Here is a 13,596-nt window from a genome sequence, read left to right as displayed (position 1 = left end):
GAACAAAAAAGCAAATCTAGTAGAAGGGAACTTCCTTAAATAGGTTAAGAACATCCATAGAAAAGCTGGAGCTTTCCCACTAAAATCAGGTACAAGGCTAGGATGTCCTCTCTCCCCACTCCTTTTCAGCATCATACTGGAAGTCATAGCTGATACAAGAAAACCAGAAAATTAAATAAAATGACAGATTGAGAAGGAATAAATAAAAATGTCTTTGTTCTCAGATGATATAATTACCTATGTAAAAAATCCAAAAGAATCAACCAAAAAAAGAAAAAAAAAAACCTCCTAGAACTGTTAAGTAATTATAACAAGGTTACAGGATACAAGGGTACTACACAAAAGCTTATGAACAGATGTTTAAGTCCCAGGTCATTCAGAAATTGCGATACTAAAACAAGAGTGAGATACCATTCCATACCTATTAGAATGAAAATGCAAAATAACACAGCCACTTTGGAAAAAAGATTGCCAGTTTCTTACTAAGCAAAGCATACTCTCACTATACTATCCAATAATCATGCTCTTGATATTTCCCCAAATAAGTTAAAAACATATAGCCACACAAACACCTACCTATGGGTATTTATAGCTGCTTTGTTCATAATTGCAGATTAGAAGTAGCCCAGATGTCCCTCGGAGGTAAATTGAGAGACAAGCTGTGGTGCATCCAGACAGCGGAATATTATTAAGCAATGAAAAGACATGAGATATCAAGCAAGACATGAAAAGACATGGAGGAACCTTAAATGGATATTGCTAAGTGACAGAAGCCAACCTCAAACAGTTGCATATCATGGGACTTCAACTATATGATACCATGGAAAAGGCAAAACTATGGAGACAATATAAAGATCAGTGGTTCCCCAGCGTTGGGAGAGAAGGAGAGGAAGGAATAGTAAGAACACAGATGATTTTTAGGGCAGTGAAAATGTTCTGTATGACATTATTATGGTTGATGCACTATACATTTGTCCAAACCCATAGAATGTACAAGACCAGGAGTAAGCCCTAATGTAAATTATGGACTTTGGGGGATAACGATGTGTCAGTGTAGGTTTATTGATTGCAACAAGTGTAGCACTCTGGTGTGGGGTATTGAGAGTGGATGAGGTAGTGCATGTTTTGGGACTGGGGTTACATGGGAATTCCCTGTTCCTTCCACTCAATTTCTGCAGTGAATTTAAAACTGTTCAAACTCTCCAGCTGTGGGCCCATGGGGAGCTTGGCAGCAGTCTTCCAGTGGAGACAAGGAGAAGGAGCAGCCGGGAGGTGGCTCTGGGGCAGCCCAAGGTAACAGCCCTCCAGAGAGACTGCTGTCTGTGCTGGAAGATCTGGAAGTCTTGTCGAGAGAGCTTATAGAAATGCTAGCAAATTCAAGAAACCAAAAGTTGTTGCCATCAGATGAGGAAAACCGGGTCCTGGAGTTGTTAATTCACAGAGATGGGGAATTTCAAGAACTGATGAAATTGGCACTCACTCAGGGAAAAATCCATCATGAAATACACCTTGTAGAAAATGAAGTGGAGGAAAGTGACAGTGATAGTCAGCAACTACAAAGATGCTCAAGGAAGCAGAACAAATACTGGCTACAGTGTTTGCCAAATAAAAGAAAAAACTCAAATTAATAGAAAAAGCAAGAAAAGGTACCATCTCCTCTGAAGACATAATTAAGTGTGCACATGGGATTAGTGCAAGTAATGCTGTGTGTAGCCCCACTGACCTGGGTCCCAGGGGACCTACAGAGACCGTATCCAACGGATTTAGAGATGGGAAGTGGGTCAGAACAATCCTCCCACTCATGGTGTTAACCGTCATTTACCAGTGGACGCTCTACAGCAGGCCGACTGCCAGATGTCCTTGCTCCACAATATCCACGGCAGTCAAATGCGTATCAGTGAATATGCTACCCCCAAATCACAGTAACGACTTTTTGTTGGAACTCCAGGACAAAATAAGGAAAATGAAGATGCTGTAGACTTAGTCAACAGACTCCTCAAGCAGTAGTACTGATTCTGATCAAAACACACAAAAGACAAAATTCATACAGAATTGAATACAGTGGGGGAGTACCTCAGTGGCTCAGTCGGTTGAGCATCGGACTTTTGATTTTGGCTCAGGTCATGATCTCAGAGTTGTGAGATCGAGCCCTGCTTCGGCATGGAGTCAAACAAACAGAATTGAAAACTATGGAATTCTGTTTCTTAAATAATTGCAAGCCTGTAAAAAAAAAAAGCCAGATAATACTGGCTATAGTGGAATTGTGCAGCCCATTAAAAATCACCGGACTTTCCCTTCTTTTTAAGATTTTATTTATTTATTTATTTATTTATTTATTTATTTATTTGAGAGAGAGACAGAGATAGTGAGCTGGGAGGAGAGGGAGGAACACGCTCCCTGCTGAGCAGGGAGCCGGACGCAGGGCTCAATCCCAGGACCCTGAGATCATAACCTGAGCTGAAGGCAGGCGCTTAACAGACTGAGCCACTCAGGTAAGTAAGTATGGCCTCACATGCTATACCCCCTTCTTGCTTCTGGGACTTCACTTTCTATGACTCATTGCCCCCATTCTTTCCGTTCCAGGGACACAGAACTCATTGCTGTACCTCAACCACTATAAAGCTGGTTCCTCTTTGAGAATTCTCTTCCCTGGCATCACTTTGCCTCTGGTCCTATCTCTCTTGGTTCCTCCAGGTCTTTATTCAAATGCTACCTGAAACCATCAGGCCATCCAATCTAAAGGTGCGACCCCTTATCCCCACTGACTGTGTTCTTCTTAGCACTTATCAGTATGTGACCTGCTGTAGATCCTTAAATAATGTTTGCTTAGTTCTATCCAACTAGGATGGAAGCTCCACAGGACCAGGAAAATGGATAGGAGAGTTACTCGCAGGGAGCAGAATTAGAGTTAACCGAAGAACTATCCACCATCAGCCACGGGGTCTCCACAGAGCCTCCCCAGCATTCATTCTTAAATGCCATGGACAGCAGATGCTATCTGTCTCCCGTTATTTAATTCTTTCCTGCACTGGAGATTGTGTTGCACTCATCCTATACCTGTTTCACATCATTGCTGGTTTGAGGGAGACACACATGACTTTTCTATTGGACCATAGCTTTCTAAACACTGTCTGCAGACAGTACTGCGGTCTGGACTTGGCACTACATGTACTGACCGGGTGGGACACTGGGTTGTCTCCCTTGGAGATGGGCAGGAATATTCCCTTAGGGAAGAAGAGTGCAAACAGATTATCTCATGCTACTGGATGGCTAAATGGACACAAAAATTCACACACTATTCCCCATAGTATAGAGTTGTCACTGGAAGCTCTGGCAGCACCCCGATGACAGTCCCCAGCCATCTCTTTGCCTCTAGGAAGGGCCACAGACATAGTCCTTGCCAACAGAACATAAACAGAAGTATTTTTGTCACTAACAAGTCACAGCAGGAGAAAAGTTGAGATGAGTCCTTCACCCGGTCATGCCCCTTGTATTGACGGGGGAGTAGAGGTGCAAAGTGTGAGCAACCACAGACTCGAAACCATCACGGTCTGACCAGGACCATGGACTTGGACTTCTATGTGAGCAAGCACCAAACTCCCACGTGTTAAACCCCTGAAAGACTGGGGTCCTTTGACTGTACCAGCTCTTACTCGACCTAACGCATGCTCAGAGCTACTCTTTAAAAATTGTTCTCACCCTCTCCCAAAGCTAGAAAGTTAGGGGTATGAGCTAATGGCTCCCAAATACCGCCAACACACACACACACACACACACACACACACAAAGTGCATTTGCCTAGAATGGACTCTCAAGTGATAGTTAACCGAACAAACATGATCTCCTCCTTGTTTATTTTCTCTGCATGCATAAATATGCATTATGCAGTGTTCTTTGATTATTAATGATGATTTTTTTAAAAAAATGACAATTCCTGGTACCCCATTAAAATATAAAATGGAATTATGAGTACTAAACAGAGGTCACTATAAAATCCTCTCTGAAGAGATCCAAGAAAATCTGAAAACTTGGGAGTCAGAGACAAGAAGTGCAGAAGAGAAGCAAGAGTTAGATGGTAAAGGTGCCTCCTCACGTGCCCGAACAAAGGGTTTGGATTTGATATTGAGTAAATGCGCCTTCAGTAAACGTGTTTAAGATTCTCTCTACTTAAATGGCCCCTGCTCGGAGAATTCTTCCCTTCCTGGAACACCCACCTAACTAGAAACTCTGTCCTTGAAGTGTGTTATGTCTCTTCGTCCCATGATCCCCTTCCTGTCTACCTTCCTCACTAGAATAAAAGCTTCCTGGGTCAGTCAGGGGTTGCTGTCTTATCCACTCATCCCCCAGGTATTGTCGGGACTGAGCAGATGATCTGGCCCAGGGCGAACATTCAGTAAGTAACTGTTGAATGAATAAAATGGGAAGTGTCTGTGACAGGTCCGTGTCACTCTGTGCATGTGCCTAGACTCACAAGAGTCTAGACGTGTTGTCCCAGATGGAAAATAAACCCTTCAACCTTAGAGCCAGAAATGTATACCTAAATATGTTGTAAGGGGGCCATATAATTGCCACGTTCTTCTTCAAGTTTTGCCAGTTGATGTCCCTATCAGTAAGAACACTGGCACAGTGAGTGCCGGGTTGCCTTGCTAGAACAAGCAGACATGAACCAGCTTCCCTCTACCTGGAGAACATGGTAGTTAACAGCGTCATGGGGACGTATCTTCAAGCCATTCCAGAGCTGGAAAGCTCATTACCAAACATACTAATTAATGAGGTGGGTTTGTTTTTTTTTAATTCTACATGCCAACCTTCATTGGGTTCTCTTGTCACCTCCAAAGCAGTCCCGCCCTGCCAACACACATTGGCATTGAAAATCCCTATTTGGGAATGAGAAAAAATACTTCTGTTTCTGTAATGCCATTCAGACATGATAAAATAACACAGTAACCTCAAAAGTATTTATCATTCTCCAAATCCCTTTTCTGAGCCAAGGCGTGTGTTTAACAAACAACAAACTGCTTAAGGAATTGGAGAAGAATAAATTCTAGACAATAGTGAGATACATAAGGAAAAGCAAAATAACAGGTCTTCTTCTCAAGAGTATTTGGTTGCGCGTGTTAAACCTGAAACCCTCACTGCAGGTAACATTTATATCTAGTTCTTAACCATATAAACAAAGTCCCTCCAGGGGGCAACCTGAAATACATCAGGCACAGGAGTGTCTCCACTGAAAGGAACTCTCATGGGCATGTGCTGCTGAAAACCGTGCAGGTCTGTGGAGAACGAAATGCCACCATGACCTCAGAAGCAGCAGTCTGACAGGGGACCGAACTGATCATGGGGAACAGATTTAACTGCCTGGAAGGCTCTGCCTGTGGCCTCACAGCAGCAGGAATGCAATAGCTCTGGTTTTTGTTTCAGTTTTTTAAGATTTTATTGAAGACAGAGAGACAGAGTGCATAGAGCAGCGGGGGAGAGGCAGAAGCAGACTCCCCGTTGAGCAGGGACCACCCCCTCACCAACACGGGACTCCATCCCAGGACTCCGGGATCATGACCTGAGCAGAAGGCAGATGCTGAACCGACTGAGCCTCCCAGGTGTCTCCTATAGCTCTGTTCTTACCTGCTTCTTCAGAGGTGATCAAGTTCAGGAAAAATAATTCATTATAACCAAACTCCTGAGAGATTGATTTATGAACCAGAATGCCAATATTATCAGTTGATAATGTGAGCTTCAGCTGAGGAAGCAGTGGATGTCTGTTGTACCATCAGTAGGTCTCTCTAACAAATTTATTTTCAGGCTACATGCCTTATTTAACTTAGCTCACGTATTACAATAAGCTCTTAGGTGATTTTCCCAGCAGTTAAAGGCACTGAAATTATCACATATTTCTGTGATGTGAAGCTACTACTCAAAAGATCAAAAGACAGTGTTAATTAAGTATAGGGTTTACTAATCCCCATGAAGTTACTGGATTACTAGCTGAAAATGTATGCGAATCTAGACTATTCTATAAAAACAATAATCAGTTTATAGTTTATGTAAATTCACAACAAATGCTGTAATCAATAGAAATGTTTATTCTTTCCCGTAGAAAAGTCATCTCTTTGTCTGATTCATGAATATATTTTTACAGTAATGGTTTCTTTTTAATAATTTATGTTCGCGTGAATTATGGATCCCACTGCCTTTCACACTAAAGGCATGCAGTTCTGCAAGGCATGTCCCGTGTATCAGCAAATTACTCAGGAAAATGGCGCGCATGTATGTGAAAAGCTGTGAGTCATTACCTTCAGATGCTGTTATTAATTAAAAGTGCAATGCTGAGAGGCACGGATTTCCCGATTGATCTACCTCGTGATACAAAACCTGGTTTTGCTGAACTCTGAGCATGTAAGTACTGATTTTTCCTCATGAGTGTTACGTTCTCACTTTGAAGTGTAAAGTTGAATTTTCAATGCAGAACAAATTAAGAGGTTATAAGCACCAAGTAGGTTTGTTATATCTGAAAGCATATGAAGGGATTCTTTTAAAGATGGCTCCGTGAACATCTGTAAATGGTATATCTGAGTACTCTTTCCCTGTACATCTCATAGAGACTATATATTGAACTACTTGGAGCTTTTTCAAAAGACAAAATGTTTGAGTTGTCACAGAATAAAAACACTGATAATAAACATTAACTGAAATTCTGAGTGTTAGTTATCATTATATGTCACTGATACATACTAAGTGCTTAATATGTAAGATTTTACTGTGGAGGAGGTATTATTAGACAACAATAGACATTAAAGTGTGTATATTGTTATTGTCCCTACTTTATTGAGGCTCAGGGGGATATATAACTTCCTCAGTTCATGACATCGTTAAGAGGCAGTCAGAATTTGCTCTACTCCCTAGTATGTTAACCGAAGATACACTGCTCTTTTTAATGCCAACACCCTCTGATGCTTTTTAAAATGTACTGAAAGAATGAATTTAAAAAAACTGATCATACTAAGTGAGATATAAATTACTATGGGGGATAGGAGTAAACTTTCCAGCCTATTCTGGATAATACAAAACCTTCACAGCCACGCTAGGGGAGGTGGACTGACTACTGAGTGACCAGGTTGATTTCTGAGATGTCAGGAGGACCAGTGTCATGAGACAATATCACTATGAAGTGGGGACACCCATAAATCATTATATATGTTACTGCACCTTCCCTACAGATTGTTGGGCAATTTTGCATAATGTCCATATAAACCATAGAAAACAATAAAGAATCCAGAAAGAGACTCACACATCTATGGGCAATTGATTTTTGACAAAATATAACATAAATTGACCAAAGTGTAAGGGTTAAAACTACTAACCAGACAGAAGAAAGCATATGAAAAAATATACTCAACTTTGAAAACATGAAGATTTCTTAGTTATGACACCAATTACAAAAACTATACAACAAAAAAATAAATTGGATTTTAATCAAATATAAAACTTCTGTTCCTCAAAAACAGTCTTCAGAAAATGAAAATACAAGCCACTGACAAAAAGGGTTTATAATATATCTATCAGACAAAATAATGATACATTATGTATAGAATGCTTAAAACATAATAAAACAACTAATGAAAAATAGCAAAATCCTTGCAATCTCTTAAAATAAGAATGCGTAAAAATGGTCAATAAGCATCTGAAAAATGTTTGACATCTTTACTTGACATCAAGGAAATGCCAAGTAAAACCTCAATGATATAATATACACCCTAGAAAGGCTAAAATTAAGGAAAGAGACAATACAACGCGGATGTAGAGCACCTGGAAGTCTGACACATTGCGTGTGGGAGTGCAAAACAGTACGATCATTTACAAAGCAGTTTAACAATATCACTATACCCAACAATCCAGGCATTACACCCCTCGATATCTACCCAAGAGAAATGAATACATATGTTCACCCAAAGACTTTTAAACAGATGTTCCTAGCAGATTTACTCAGGTATCCAAAACCTGAAAACAATCCAAATGTCCATCATCAAGTTAGGACATAAACAATTTGTGGTATACCCATATGTGTAATACTTCTCAGCAATTAAAAGGAAGAAACTATTTATATACTCAGCATCATGCTGAGCAAAAGAAGGCAGATAAAGAGCACATGCTCTGTTTCTACTTATGTGAAATTGTGGAACAGGCAAAACTAATCTACAGTAACAAAAAGCATACCAGAGGTATGCTAGTCATCAGAAGTAGAAAGGAGGAATTATTTCAAAGAGGCATAAACTAGCTTTTGGGGGTAGAAATGTTCTATAATTTGTGTTGGTGTTTACACTGATGTATACATTTGTCGAAAGTCATCAAACTATATAATCAGGATAGATATATTTTATTAAATATGAATTATAACCATAATAAATTATATAAGAATGACTACACTTTACAATTTTCACCTCAGATTGTCAAAAGTTTAAAGATGTGACAAGACATTTTTTGTTAAGGCTTTGGGGAAACAGGCACTTTGGTACAATGCTGGTTGAAATGCAAATTGGTTCATGCAATATTTAGCAAACCTACTTAGCATTTATCTTTTGACTTAGCAATCCCACTTCCAGTAATTTGCCCCAAAGATACATCTCAACAATACAACTGCTATACATATGCATAAGGTTATTCATGGCAACATTGTTTATAAATGCCGATTATTAAGAACAACCAGATCCCCACACACAGGAGTTGAAAAAACAGATACCTCTACATAAGGGGTATATTATGCAGCTTTAAAGAAGAATTAGGGAACAGCTCTGTGAACTGATATAATGTGATTTCCAGGATACATTGCTAAGTGAAAGTAGAGTGCAAATATCTTTAGTTTGTGACCTTTTATATTAGAAGGAAAATGAAGAAAATAAATATGTATCTACTCACCAGTGCAGAAAGAAGTACAGAATGTATAAACGGAAAATACATAGGAGGTAGGCTCAGAATAACACAGAAGAGTTGGAAGGTAACACCTACCAGTATCCTATTTTTATAGTCCGACTTTTAAAATGATTTCCATGTATCGTATACACACAAAAAATAATAAAGTCAACAATAACACTAAAATAGAATGCAAACAGAGAGCAACCTAATTATATTTCAAATGAGACACAACCACACAGAAAAGAATGAAAAGAACTGACCCAAGTGACTTTTGGCCAGGATATCTTTATTAGATATCCTCAGGCTGAACAGAAAAATGAAACATAAACAAATATTAAATTCTAGTTATAAGGGATTTGTTTTCTTTTTTTTTTTCTTTTTCAGTGGGTGTGACTTAACAATTCTGTTACTGTCTATAAATTCTGGGATTGAGCAAATAAGTAAATATACTGTAGCCAGATGAAGCCAGGACTTTCCAGGTGAGGCATAAGGAGGGAAGATTTGAGAGTAAACCTTTTATATTGCATTTGAATTGGAGGTGCCAGAATGAACCCATGATTTGATAGATGGATGTAGATTTGATGTACATAGTGACATATACATGTATAGTTGATACATTGAGAGATAAACAGGTGTGTGTGTGTGTGTGTGTGTGTGTGTGTGTGTGTGTATGCACACATGCATATTTCCTGGCTCTGTATATTAAGGGGAACTAAACGCAATAATATCCAGTAGCAGTGAGTATATCTCATCATATTATGAGATATCATAACCTTGCTTTCCAAATAACATTCTCACTAAAATTAATCAGGACTCATCGGAGAGACTACTGATTCCAGGGCTGAGACTGCAGAAGAACAAGATGAGACAGAGCATATTGTTATGCCAAAAATTAAGAGAATGTTGAAAACATAATGGGGCCATGACAAGAGGACACAGGAACCCATTTGCAGGGGCTCCCATTGGCTAAAATGCATTTACTATAGTAAGAATGCATGATTCCATATTAAAGTGAAGACATTAATAGTAGAAACATAAAAGTGCTCACACTTTAACTCCAAAGCATAAGTTTAGAAGGAATGATCAAATTAGAAAAACACCGTTTGATACTCATTACAGCAATAATTTATTCTGGCAAAAATCATCAGTGGGTACTAAAAATAGTGGGTGAAATATTTAAGGAGAAACAAGATATTGACCTATTCTCAAAGTATCTCCTCACATGATACTTATTAATAACAAAGATAAAGTAAGTAAGATTATATTAGTAAGATTTATTAGAGAAACCTGGAAGACATAACTTTAACAAAATGATCAAAATTAACATCATTGGTAAAGGAGCAAGTCAGTACTATGTACCATCTGACATAACATACTAAAAACATCAGTCTGTGTTCTTCCAGTTACAAATGCACTCCCTGAATCCATTTAATAAACATTCAGCAATCACAGACCAGAGGATGTTGAACACAGTAACCAGCCTGTGCTTGTCAAAATGTCACAGACTGATGAACTGTTCCAAGTTAAAGAAGACAAAGAAGTGAGAACTAAAGGCAACAAATATTCCTGGACTGGATCTTAAATCAATTTTTTTCTTTCTGCTAAAACATACATGACTGAGATAATTGATTAAATTTGAATAATGACAGGTGGCTAACAAGAAGCATAATACAACTGATATTTGCACTGCAGATATATAAAACAATGTCCTCAATTTCAGGAAACACACACTAAATCATTTACCTGGAAGGAAGAACATGTCTGCAACTTAACTTTAATACATTCAGAAAAAATTACATAACATATGTATAATTACATTAGTATGTTAGTATATATTTATATGTAAAATAAGTCTAGTATGAACATTTGAGGAATCTAAGCAAAGGGCATATGGGAATTGTTCATATTATTTTTGCAAATTCTCTGTAAGTCTGCTATTATTTCAAAATAAAATGCTTTTGAAAACTACCATAATTAGGCACATCATTGTAAAAACAGATAAAAACAAAAGATAAGGAGACCATATTGAGAAAAGACAAAAAAAGTAAAGACAGAAAAACGATAATACAAATGACAGAAAAAAAAGGAGCACAGAAAAATAGAATGCCAGCTTACAAAGTATGAAAAGAAAGAAAAAAAGAAATGTCAGCCCTAAATTCTATATCCAGTGATAATATACTCAAAAACTTAGAAGATAGAAAGACATTTAAAAAAAATAATAAAAACTCAGAGAACTTATCACTAGCAGACATGCCCCACAAGGAAAGGAAAGTTATCAGAGGAAAGCTGCAATCTTCTGGAAAAGATAAGGGCCACCAAAATCAACATATGTATGAAAATATAAAAGAACATATCTTAAACTCCTCTCTTATTTTCTTTATAATATATGTAATTAATGTGGGGTTAATGGTCTATGTAAAAGTAAATTAGCAGACAATATGTATGACAAAACACTTCAGTAAAAAGGCTGAAATTATTGCAATCATAAAAATGCACAATCCAGCTAGATGCTATCTATAAGAAATGTCCTTCAGAGACAGTTTGAAAGTAAAATGATAGAAAATGTTATACTATGCAAACAGGAGGCATAAATAACCTGGAATGTTTATCTTAATATCAGGCAAACCAAAATTCAAGGCAATGTGTATCACCTGAGATAATGAGGGACATTTCATAATGATAAAAATTTCAATGCATCATGAACACTTAATCATAAATGTGTGTGAACCTGACTGTATCTATTAAGGTTCCACCAGAGAAACTGAATCAGTAGAATAGATCTATTAAAAGATTTATAGAATGGAATTGGCTTACATGGCTGTGGGGGTTGGCTGGGCAAGTCCAAAGTCTATAGAGAAGATCATCAGGAAAGGCACGCTGGAACTTTCAAGTACGAGCTGAAACTATAGACCACAGCTAGAATTTCTTCTTCAGAGAAGCCTCAGCTTTGCTCCTAAAGCTTTTCCACTGATTGAATCAGGCCCACCCACAGAGTAATCTTCCATACTTAAAGTAAACTGATTATAGACATCACTCTAATCTACTAAATACATTCACAGAATACCCTAGATTAGTGTTAACTATACAACTGGGGACTACATGCTAGACAAGTTGACAAATAAAACTGAATATCACACTGAGCATAGAACTTCAAAATACACCAAACAAAACCTCACTGAAGGAAGATAGAGACAAACCCACAACCATAGTAGATTTTAATACCTCTCTCGGTAACAGAGAAAAGAACAAGACAAAGAATCATAAGCATAAGGAATAACTGAACAGCATTATCGACTGCCTTGATTAACTCACACTTAAAAAATAAAATATGGTAATATAAAGCAATCATTGGGTATGCTATGTAACATATTACCCCAACTTTAGTGGCTTAAAACAACACATATTTATCATTGCAGTTTCTGTGGGTTAGGCATCTGGACAGGGTTTAGCTGGGTCCTTTGCTTTGTTGTCTCATCAGGCTGTAAGGCAGATGTTGATGGGGCTGCAATTTCATCAGATGTCAGACTGGGGAAGGATCAACCTACAAGCTCCCTCCAGTAATTGGAGAATTCATTTCCTGGCAGCTGAAGGATTCATGAAACTTGCTTTACTAAATCTGGCAAGAGAGAGAGGGAGACAGAAACAGAGGCCAAAGACAGAGAGAGACTCCAAGACCAGTCTGTGAAAAAGACAGAATCTTGTATAACACAATCACATAATTACAGGAGTAATTTGCCCTATTCTATTGGTTATAAGCAAGGCGCAGTTTCCACCCAACCTCAAGGGGAAGGAATTACATAAAAGCACAAGTACCAGGAAGCAGGATCTTGGGGGCCAGCTTAAAATCTTTCTATGACAATCTCCAAACCCAACAACTGAAGAAATCAGACGTTTTCAAAATTCATATGAAAGGAAAGATAGAAATACATACATCAGAAAACTAACGAAAAGTTTAGAATCAAGAGCTAAACTCTCACTTAAAGAAGCTAGAAAGAGATGCACACATTAAAGCTAAAATAATTAGTAGAAAGGAAATAATAAAAATAAGAAGAGAGGAATGAAATGGAAAATAGACAATTGAAAAAATAACAAATCACAGTGCTTGAGAGAGTAAAGGTGAAAAAGTTTTAAAAAAAAAACCCTCAAACTATCAAAATCATAATGAAAATGAGATATCATTACAGACCCTAAAAGTAGTAAAAGGTAAATGAGGGAACAAACTTTTTGCCAATAAATTTAACGACATAGTTGTAGTCACATTTTTTTGAAAAATACAACTTCAAAAATTGACTGAAGGTGAATGGAAAATCTGGATCGCCCTTTACCTCTTAAAGAGATTGAATTCATTGTTAAGAACATTTCCGCAGTAAAAATTCTAGACCTAGATGACTTCACCAGTAAATTAATTCAAAGACTAAAGAGTAAATACTACCATCATTTCAGAAATTAGAGGAGGAAAAAAATACCAATTCATTTTATTTAACCAAAGCAAACCAGATAAAGACATTATAAGAAATGAGAACTATAAACTAATATCCCTCATGAAACTTGATAAAAATACACTTAGCAAACATGAATAAATCAAATAGAGAAATACATAAAAAAGACATCATGACTAAGTGTTTTAGCCTAGAAATGTAAAGTTGATTGAATAATTAAATATCAATTAATTCACCATATTAACAGAGA

The 13,596-nt window shown here is 37.6% G+C and overlaps 1 pseudogene; it reads left to right on the top strand.

Annotated features, from left to right (window-relative positions):
- Positions 1–1,241: 1,241 nt before the first annotated feature.
- LOC113926897 lies at positions 1,242–2,056 on the top strand (annotated as a pseudogene).
- The last annotated feature ends 11,540 nt before the right edge of the window (positions 2,057–13,596 follow it).

This window comes from Zalophus californianus, chromosome 7, assembly GCF_009762305.2.
Source record: "Zalophus californianus isolate mZalCal1 chromosome 7, mZalCal1.pri.v2, whole genome shotgun sequence".
NCBI classification, from domain to species: domain Eukaryota; kingdom Metazoa; phylum Chordata; class Mammalia; order Carnivora; family Otariidae; genus Zalophus; species Zalophus californianus.
Note: the sequence above shows the minus strand (reverse complement) of the source record. Positions and strands in the feature narration are given on the sequence as shown.